At 33.8% G+C, this 11388-nt stretch overlaps 1 protein-coding gene across 1 annotated transcript in view; it reads left to right on the top strand.

The window, feature by feature from the left end:
• LOC144852502 (mitochondrial 2-oxodicarboxylate carrier-like) overlaps window positions 1-11388 on the top strand; it is a 163414-nt gene that overhangs the window by 22108 nt on the left and 129918 nt on the right. The window lies entirely within an intron of this gene.

Genomic DNA, 11388 nt, shown 5'->3' on the forward strand with positions numbered 1-11388 from the left:
CAAGTAACTGGCTAAAAAAAAAATCGACGGAAGAGGTAGCAGATTTGTGTGACAAAGTAAAGTCAAGATCGAGAGAAATGCGAGCACAGTTTAAAGTGAGAGAGAAGGAAATCTTGGAGGCCCACATTAAAAAAAACCAGGAAGAAGCACAGAAACTCAAAGAAAAGAGAGACAGAAAGCTGAAGAAGAAAACAGTTCTAACAGAAAGTGTGATTGACAGTGGCCTATGGCAAACAGAAGAGAAGGTTGATGCGGTAATGCAGGAGTGTAGAAGCGATGCAGAAAGAAAGAGGGCAATCATCAAACAACTCAACTTTAGAAATGAAGTACTTCAACAGCATTATACAGGACCCATTCCAAAAATCTTCAATGCCACATTCAGACAAATCGGGAAAACATGTACGAACATGGGAGGAGTTGCGAGAGTGTTTACTCGATTTAATCAACGCTGCTCTTTCTGTTGCTACGTCGGTTTCAATTTCAAAAGATACGAAAGAGAGAGGGAAGCTGCCGATGCTTATAGGCAAGACAGTAAATCACACCTTTGAAGATGGAGTAACCTATCAGGGAAAAGTTATTTCACAAGTGCCCGGATTCTGTTCATGGTTCAACATTAAATACAAAAACGATGAAAGCATTTACTCATACCAACTAATAGACGATTACAAAAATGGCGATCTTGAAATCGAGCCTTCTGAGTGTTAGATTTGACTATAAACATTTTATTGCTAAAAAAATACCATATTTATTTGAATAAACGCCGTCATATTTATTTATTAACGATTAATTAAGAAAACACATTGTATATTTGCAAGATTGTATTGAGCGGCAGACATTGCCGGTAGATCATCTCTCATACAAATAGGTTTTGTACGAGAGTGATGTGACACTTTGTTTTGTTAGTTTTTCAATTTTTCTTTTTTTGTATATATCTCAGAGCAAACATAATTTCTATGTAAATTTTATATGCAAATAACAATAAATGACGAATGAACAGTACTACGGAGGGCGTTACTCAAGGTGGGAAATTATACAAAATGGGGCGTTTATTCAAATAAATATGGTACCTTTAAATATAAAGTTACATACATCTGTTATTTTTTTTCAGTAGTTAGGTAGTTTAACCTAATGTAATAATATGTCTGGTGACTCCCTAGAAGGTGGATAATTTTTGCTATAGCATGAGAATAAAACTTGAACACCTTAGAAACACTGTAACCTATATATTGAAAAGAGAATAGCTTTGTTTTTGTATGCGAACATTCTTAAATAATGAGTTAAATCCATTTGTTTATTTTTTTGTTTACATAAATACTGGTTGCCATGGTAACTTATTAGTAACATACACAATCATTTTTCTTCAAAAATGTGGTTGTTGAGACTTGGTAAGTACCTATAGTATTGGTGAAAAAAACAATGAAGAAATTAAGTTTTATATTCTACACTTGTTTACCTTTTTAAAGTGACATCTTTTTGCGTATCATAATATATATTGTATATAAATTATTAGTAAACAAATTAATGTTTGTTGCTACGGTAACTGTTCGTCTTAAAAAAGTTAAAAATTATTTAGTTTGCTGACAATTTGTTAAAACTAAGAGAATAACTTTGTTTTTTTATGCAAACACTCTTAAATATGGATTTAAATCCAATTGTTTATTTTCTTGTTTACATAAATTCTGGTTGCTATGGTAACTTATTTCTAACACATAATCATATTTGTTTTAATGTGGTTGTTGTGACTTGGTATTAATAGTACCTATTGGTGAAAAAACAATGAAAAAAAAAAGTTTTATATATATTCTACACTTGTTTACCTTTTTATAGGTTGACATCTTTTTGCACATCACATTCAAATTATTAGTAAACAAATTAAAGTCTTGTTGCTATGGTAACTGCTCATCTTATGAAATTAAAAATTATTTAGTTTGTTGACAATTTATTGAAACTAACATAATAACTTTGTTTTAGTAATAAAATATGCTTAAACATTGAGTTAAATCCATTTGTTTAATTTCTTGTTTACACAAATTCTGGTTGTCATGGTAACATATTCGCAATGCCGAATATAATAACAATTTTGCCAAAATGGGGTCGTTGAGACTTGAGGTACCTATAGGTGAAAAAACATGAAGAAACTTTTTTTTTAAAATGTTTTATATAGATTTTACATTTGGTTAAAGTTGTTTACCTTTTTATGAATATTTAATTAGCTTGATAACTACCTATATATACATCTGTTTTGACCAATATTCCTCATATATAAAGTTAACGAAAAATCATGATTTTTCAAATTTTCAAATTGCGATAACTCTGGAACCCAATGTCCAAATTGACTAAGGGAGGTGGCAAATAAAAGCTATAATCCTAACCTTTCTTACTATGCTAAAATGAAGTGAATTCAATGCCTTTCAATTTTTCATGAAATATTGCTACTATTAGTACTATACAGTTTATGGTACCTTTATTATAAATTACTGGAGCATTAATTTACATATTGACCAGGCATGGTGAAGTCACAACAAAGCGACACAAATCTCAGTGTCCGTTAAAGGAAAAAAAATTATCAATGGCAGCTTGTGCAGCTCAATATCAGGACAGGAAAAAAAGTGCATGGGAGGGGGTCGCAACAGATGTTGCAACAGCTTAAAGATATAGGAATTTGGTGTTTTCATTTTTGTGGAATGATGTATTTCTATTATTTTGTGTTTAAAATATGAAAAAAAACTATATATTATAATGTCTGTTAGTCCTTATTTATGAATGTTTTTAGCAACTGTTGTAAAGGTGGTTTCAATCGGTATTCTTCGGCAGTTTCCGGCACTGCTTCGGCAAATACGTCATAAGTGGTACTCCGCTTTCCTCTCGCTTCGCGCGTTCTCGCATGGGTAGTTCTTTTCACTGTAATGATGCACATTTTAAAGTTTTAACAGCTCACCAGATTTATGTTTATATTGTTCAATATTGTGCAAATATGACAAAACAATGTGTGGTCAATCATGGGCGGCAGTAATGTTTCTAAAGATGGGGTTAGTTTACATGTGTTCCCAAAGGATGTAATTATGTTTAGGAAGTGGGAGAAAAGCACTGGAAGGCACCGCACACTCTTATGTGTATTCAAGTCATTTCACTGCCGACCAATTCCTTGACAATGCCGTCAAAGTTTAGCTTGGATTTGGTAGAGGGTATGTTAAAACAATCGTGAGGTAATTTCCTGCATGATTGTAATCAAAAACGGTACTAGATTTGGTCTACTAGCATTCCTGCTCCCAACCAGTCATCCATTCATAGAAGCCTTGATGAAGTAAGCCTACCTGGTGGTGGCCACAGAACAGTCCTGAGATAACGACTAATCTTCGGCTTTATTCGATAGAAGATTGAAATATTGTTAGAGATAGAGTATGTGATGTTTGATTATGTGTAGATGTGTGACTTGTTCTATTATTCAAATGATGTTCCGCATAAGGAGATGAAGATAGTAGTTGGGTGTAATGATTTTGTATATCAATTAATTATCCTAGACTGTATATTATGCGATAATTATTATTTTATATAGAAGGGGGTCACAACTGATGTTGCAGCAGTTTAAAAAATTCATTGAAGTATATAGAATCTTTAAAAAAATGTAAAAGTAAATAACAAAAAACGTGGCTAAGAGAGTATTATATATGCGACACAAAATCCAGGTACACGATCTTAATTAGCCACCCCTCGTACCGAGTTGAAAAAAAAACATGTGAGAGGTTGCGGTAAACAGAGAGTATCGTGTTTCATGCCATGTGACCAAAAAAAACTAGGTATGTATTAATTACGGTCTTCTGTCGGCAGTCTTTTTGAGCGACCGACTGAACGTTCTGATACTATATTTAGAATGAATTGTTTACGATCTTTTTTGTCGGGATCGTTTCTGGATCGAATATTTTTATTAGTTGGCCTAGTTCATTGTGTTGGATCGTGTCTCTACGTTCATTTACAATGTGGGAAATTTATATTCGCCGTTGAGTAGGTATAACACGCACGAAGGAAACGAATACGATTACAAAATATTATATATTGTTATGATGAAAGTTGTTGCGACTGAGAGTGGATTCTGTGTATTGTGTACGATAGTTTATACCATGCATTGTACTTATATACTATATCGTTCTTAAAATAATTGTAACTACTGTAAAAATAAAAGATTATGCTTTAATACCTTCAAACTGTTTTGTTTTTTCTTTTGTCAAGAGTTCACAAAAATATACAACTCTGTTTGTTTTTGTATAAAATAACGTGATATTTAAATTATATATATCCAGTTGTTTTACGGATTTATCCTATTAATATTATTATAAGGTTTTATTTAAATAAAAAAAATAATGTACGGTACGGGGGTGGTAACCGGCGCAAGATGCTTAAAAAAAATATAACAAATTTCGTACCATTTTTAATATTCATTTTTATTTATTTTAAAAAACAAAACAAAAGTCATACGTATGTATGTAGTAGTATAAGTTTATTTTAAAATAAAAATAACAAACATTTCATTTTTTATTATCTATTATATTTATTAATAACAAAAACAAGATCAGACACACGAATGGATATAATAAGGTCAAATAAAAAAATATACTTGTTAAGCGTCACACCATCATAAATTTTCAGGGGAGTGTGGGGGGGGGGGGCGATTTTTTTATTATTTTTTTTACTTTTTATGGAGGTATATTTTTGCGCGATGGACGTTTTGGCCCACTTTTTTTTAGGACGAAACGTCAAACTTTCAAAATGCGGAACAGAACAAAATTGACTATGTATGAAATATTATTGCCGATGACAAAATTCAGTTTTGTATTGTTTATATCCAGACGTAATTAAAACATTAAATTTAATTGCCACCGAGCGAAATTGTAGGCCCTAGGCTAACTAATCCGTCCAAGCTGCTACCTCCGCCTCACTCATCGGCCATGGTCCGCCGTCTCTCGCTCGACTCATCTATCCAGGAAATTCCCTATCGCGAGAACCATGATGTTGGTCTCAAAAATACTAAATAGTGGGCTGATTTATAGTTTGAAAACAGCTTACGGCATTTCTTAAGTGAATTTTTATTCAACGTATTCATTCTTCTTTGATGAATCCTTTGCCAATTGCTGTGTAAATCAGTATTTAAAGTTGTGATGCGAAAAGTGTGTGTAATTATTCCACAGGTTAACCAGGCATAAGAAAACCCATCGCCCAACAGGACCTCGTGGTGTGCCGATCTTGAGATCATCGTAAACAAAATTGGTAGAGTCCATTATGTATGGGGTGTTTCCTATTTACGAACCTATAAAAAACGCGCTTCGACCACTGTGTAGGCAAAATATTTATTTCGTTAAATCCCTAAATTGATAATCGCGTATTCTGTAATCACGTGACTGATGATGTAATCCTCAGCGACGTACTAAATGCACGTGATTTAATGTGTTGGGGGAAAAAGCTTGCTGTTTACCACATTACATGATTCACGGTGCTATTCGCGTTTTCTTGACGTAAATCGGCGGCGTGTAAATGAAACAATTGTTTTCACCAAATTGCCGTTGTCGACATAGAGCGATCGGCGGCTAGCGTGGCTAAGCTAAAAAGTACGTATTTTTCAAAAATTACACTAGCCTAGCAAACATATTTGCTAGTTTTGAAATTTTCAACTAGCAATTATGAAGAATCTACTAGCAAAATGCTAGTTTGCTAGCGTGAATTTCGAGCCCTGCTCTGGAGCTGGGCCGGGCCGCTGAACTTTCCATTGTATATGGGTAAAAAAAAATAAAAATAAAAAGAGAGGCGGCTGGATAATCAGGAGCGGGCGGTGACGCTTAACAAGTATGTTTTTTTATTTGGCCTAATTGTAAACAATGTTGAAATATAATTTGTTCTTCCGTAAAAATCAATTACAGTAATACCTGGCCGGCAAAGCGTTACAAATGAGTTAACACTATATTCTCCAGTATCGGCAATACTTCCGCGAGTTCCGCGATATTGCAAGGCTTCCTCGAGTCTCGCGAGAAAATGAAGCTTGAATGATTTTGCCTCATTACCGCAAGAGACGTTCACTTTCATGGTTGAGTAAGTAATAGGGTCCTAATGGGGACGCTGCCATTTATGGCATTGATGCTGGCATAAAAAAAATGTGGCAAAACAATGTATCTGCTCGAGATTTTTAAAATGCATATCGGTAAGCAGTCAAAGGTAGCAAAAAGGGGGTTCTAACACTGTAGATAAATCTGTTACAGAATTAAAAGGTCTTTTATGTACAATTCCGGGAACACTTGTTCAGTAAAGATTGGCAATATCAATCAATTCAAACGTGATGGATGTAACCAAAGAAGATAAGTAAAAGTAATCCATGTCTAAAAAATATGGAAAAATGTGAACTTGTTGATGTGTTTGTCAACAAAAAGAAGAAATCCTTTGTTTATAAGACTCCAAGAATCGTGAAGGACTGAGTAAATTGCCCAGCGCATAGAGGAAGCAACTAAAGAAAAAACTTTAATGTTGCACAAGTTTAAGGTAGATTTTTTTAAGATATCGCAGAAATTGTAACAAGGGACAACAAAAAAATTGGCACACAGTTAAGCGACCTTTTTGATCAGGAAATCCACTAATCATCAGCAAGAGTGTGAACTAAAAAATATATTTCTGATCAATTTTATGGACACTGAACTGTACAGAGTTATCTTGCTTCTTCTTGAACATCAAATCCAACCACTGATCAAGATTGTGAGGTATGTTGCTAGTTATGAGCCATTTGCAATATTTAAACAGTCCACAGCAGTTGTTAAAGCGTATGTGCTGAATTGATTTAAAATGAACAATGATATTGAGTATGAGCAACATTAAACAGAAAAATGGATAAACATGCATAATAGGGGTGGATTGTTTCAAGTTAATGCAACTGCATGAAATATTTTTTAACAAAGATGACATGAACAGATTTTCGACGGAAATTATGCATGGTTTCTTGATAGTTGAATTATGAAAATGAAAGTTTTGAATATGGTACAATTTGATAAGGCTAAGTAAAAAAAATTACATGTTTCCACCCACAGAAAATTGCATTAATTGTTAATAGTAATACACTACCTTAAAAACCTAGCCATGAGGAAAAGCCAATAGCACACAAAAGCATGTAGAGTACCATGCATTGTTAACCCAGGAAGCTTCATCACAGCAATATGCGATTGTAGGGGACAAAGCATCAAATCAAATTTTAACATGGGCTATCTCTAAACCCTGGTTCAATAAAAATGACGAACATATAAACATGTTTCTACAAAAGTCTCAAGATTTTTTAACCCAGAACCCTGAAAGAAGAACGAGCGAGGAATAACCTTCGTTTTGTGGTGGTAGGTCTCAATTAAATATTAGAGTAGTGTTTTGTTAACATCTGGCATAATACCTGTATTATAACTATAATAAATATTTATCAGGTAAAAAACTTGACAGAGAGAAACAGATATAACTATTGCCACAGCCAAGCTAGATGAATCTCCAAAAAAGTCTAACATTTTATGCATATTACATCAAAAGCTGGAGCAACATCGACAAAGTTGTACTGTGTGTAACAGTCCTACATAATTTCATTCGCAACACCAATGGTGGTGGTAGATGATCCAGATATATCATCAGCGGAACGAGCCTACTCAGTTTTGGGTTCAACACTATGATTGTAAAAAAAAAGTACTCAACAAAGTTTAAAAATAAGTTAAAAAATCTTATTATGTAACATTCAAAGTTGTTTAAATGATTCAACATTACTTTTCATATTCCGTATGCGATATTGGTATTGCAGCAGTGCTATTGCAAGAAAAGCATGGACAGGTAAGTTGTCGCTCATATACAAGTACACAATTTCGGTATATACAAAAAAAGTACTCAGTAATTGAAAGTGAATGTTTGGTCATTGTATGGGATGTACCCTTTGCAAAAAAGCCGTATACGATCCGTATACGCTGAAAACGTATACGACGTATACGGATCGTATACGATTTCACTGTTTACATTATTTCCACTCTGTTGCTCCACAAAGAGTTGGCGTCGTATACGTTTAGCATACGTAACGTATACGTTGTTTATTCATGATAAGAATATCGTATACGGGACGTATACGAATCATATACGAACAAACTAGGCCATTTTATAAATTATAATAGTAGTAATGAGTAGAATAGAGCTAAATAAAACATTTAAATTGTCATTACAACAAATACGTACGTACGTAGGCTGGCTCTCTGGCATAGCTAGCACCAGCCACTAGTCTAGTACAGAATTATTAGTATAGCCTAGTAGTATTAGGAGCTAGGACATAAGACCATATTTATTTCAATTTATTAGATAGCCTAGGCTACCGATAAAATTCAAACAACGTTTTTCGCAAGTCAAACAGGCTAAACAGGTATACTACTACTAGGTAGGCCTAGAAAGGACAAGACAAGGGGCCATTTTCACGATGTTGTTTGCAGTTTTCCTTTATAAAATATGGCAGAGGTCAGTAAGTTCAGCCGCCGACGACGACCGAGCGTCGCTCGGTTGCCTACAATTGCAACTCGTGGTCGACTCGGTTCTCTGGTGGCCAATCATGCATATCATCGGGTACGTCGTTCAATCTTCTCAATTCGTCACACCACGTGCGAGCTTTGGGTGGTCAAATTACATCGTTTATGTTAAGCGATATTATTCCGCGACATGTGTTGTACAGCATGGAGATGGAGTAACAATAATTTGGCAAATAATGCCGAAGAGGAAAACCATGATCCAAAACAGAAGTGGGATGTGTTGATATGTACATTAACATTATATAATAATAATAATTATCTAACAATGAATACAATCGGATTTTGAATAAGTTGATCACTTCCGTAGAAAAAAATTAAAAAACAAAATTAGTGGTTATAGTAAATACAATTATATCGAATTTCAATTTTTTCCCGGTTAAGCGAACAGATTGAATTGCTTTCATTTATCTCAGCGGTATTTCTGCTTGGTGATTAAGAAATCATAAAACATGTCTTTAAAAAATAACCACCCTCAACTGTAAATAACAAATTAAATAAGTCTACTAAACATTGTTGATTTCCCATGGACCCGACAATACCCCAACTATTTCATTCATAATTGTTTATTTGTAACAGTTTATTTGAAATCCTTGTCCTTTGTTAATTCAATTGTGTGACAATTAAATTAGATTGTACATGCTGATGCTGTATATTATGTAAAAAGATGAGTCATGTTTATCAGATTCTTGAAAAAGATCAAAACTTTGAATTCTCAAAATGTGTTCTATATCTTTATTTGGCGTTAGACTCGTACTACATTCATTAAAATGATAAACAAATATCCAGCAGCCCGCAGCCGTGTGTACAGAGGGGGCACAACAAAACTATTAGCTACTAATATTGTACACAATGTATTACTTCCTTTTTTTAAGTAACACATATTCAATATTATAGTAAAACGTCTATACGTCAATACGTAGTTACGAGGCGGTATCCTCGCAACTAGGCTCATAGTTGTTTACCACTCCAACACATATGATATGAATAAAGCCTATCTTATTAAATAGTATCTCGCGCCCGCGCATATACAACAAAAAGTTACAAAGGTTCACATATTTATATTAACGATTTTTTTAAAATTTACGAATTAAATAAATAAAAATATAATTAAATACCGCTTGGCCTGTCAATGATGGAGGCATAAAAATGGGGGCGTGGGGTACCTTTTTACCAGGGAGATGTAATTTTTATTTCACCGTTGTTGATTTACTACTAGCTAGAGTAGGTTATTATAATAATACAACCAATATAACCAAATCTAATATATGGGGGAAAGCTAGCAAGCTTATTTTCACAATGAGTGTACCACAGACTCTTTTCCTTGGCGTATTTTTCCCAGGCCTAGTTACTCTTAGTTTACTAGAGCTGCTGCAGTAGCTAGTTACTGCATGTTCGATCTATACAATTACAATATGCCTATAGCCTAGCTAGCTAGAAGTCATCGAATTTACTATCTACTTTGGCCTACTGTAACTAGGCCTACATCCCATTTTTTATTTTTTTTATGGCGAGTTAAAACCCGTAGCAAAAAAAAAATCCTGTTGGACAACAGCAATGATGATTGAAAATGAATGAAATCTGATCCATGTGATGCATGCATGCAGAACACACAACACAGGCACGTTTTGGGCGAATTTATTTGGATCATTCCATATATATTATAGGGAGCCACATGTATTCTACATTTTTATTACATCGTAATTTATGTATTTTACTTACTTGTTTTAAATTTAATATACTGCGGGTCCAATTTAATATTTATTTATTTATTTCCAAGTACATTAATATTAATTAAAGCACTTTCTAAATTAATAACAGCACATTTTGTATGATTTACTTATTAATGGAACGTACCAAAGGTAAAGAAATAGCAGAGGGGATAAACAAGACGGAACAGTCTGGGTGGGTTTTTATGCTTGATAGAAAAAAAACGTCTTGTAAAATACAGCACCAATTTTTTTCATTAGCGAAAACTATGAACTAAATCATCATAGGGAATTTAATGTACATATACCGACTGAAAAAAAAAACAAACAAATTGTACACTAATTATTGAAGTCAAGATGCTCCTGCCATCGTAAACGTATGCTATCGTCGTCTTGTAAAAAGAGGGACAGTCCCTTTTCGGTTTGTAATATGATGCAGTTTGTATACACGCGTACTCGTATCGTATACGGATCGTATACGGATCGTATAATTAGGAAATTGTTTATAAATGATCGTATACGGTTCGTATATGTTTATTATGCGGGCAGGAACATCCGAATTGACGTATACGTTTCGTATACGAAATGGACTTCCTATACGAAACATATACGAAACGTATGTAAATCGTATACGTTCGTATACGGCTTTTTTGCAAAGGGTAAGTAAGAACCTTATTTGTATGTATAATTCATCATTGAAACTACCAACCCTTAAGATGAACCTTTAAGTACTAAAATGGTAGCAAACTGCCAATTAATGCTGTGGCCCTTAGCCCTTAAACCATATAGATTTGTAATCAAATTAAGCCATCAAGGAGATGAAAAATCATGCAGCATGAAAGAAGAAATAAGATTTTGTGTAGAATTTGATAACTGTAAAGTTATTAGAAAATGAGAAGGAGATCTACTCGTGAAGGATAAAGGAAAGCAAACTTCTGAAAGTGAAACCACCTGTAACTGGAATTTTAAAAGAACTAAACAAACTTCTTGTGCATATGAAAAAAGCCTGCAGTTGAGATGCTATTCAATTGGAGCGGTGCAAAAGGGAAGAGAGTTTGGAAACTCCAATGGTGTAATGTAGGTTTTAATTATATGTGTAAAAAGTACATAACAAA

The sequence above is a fragment of the Antedon bifida genome, chromosome 9, assembly GCF_963402885.1.
Source record: "Antedon bifida chromosome 9, ecAntBifi1.1, whole genome shotgun sequence".
NCBI lineage: Eukaryota > Metazoa > Echinodermata > Crinoidea > Comatulida > Antedonidae > Antedon > Antedon bifida.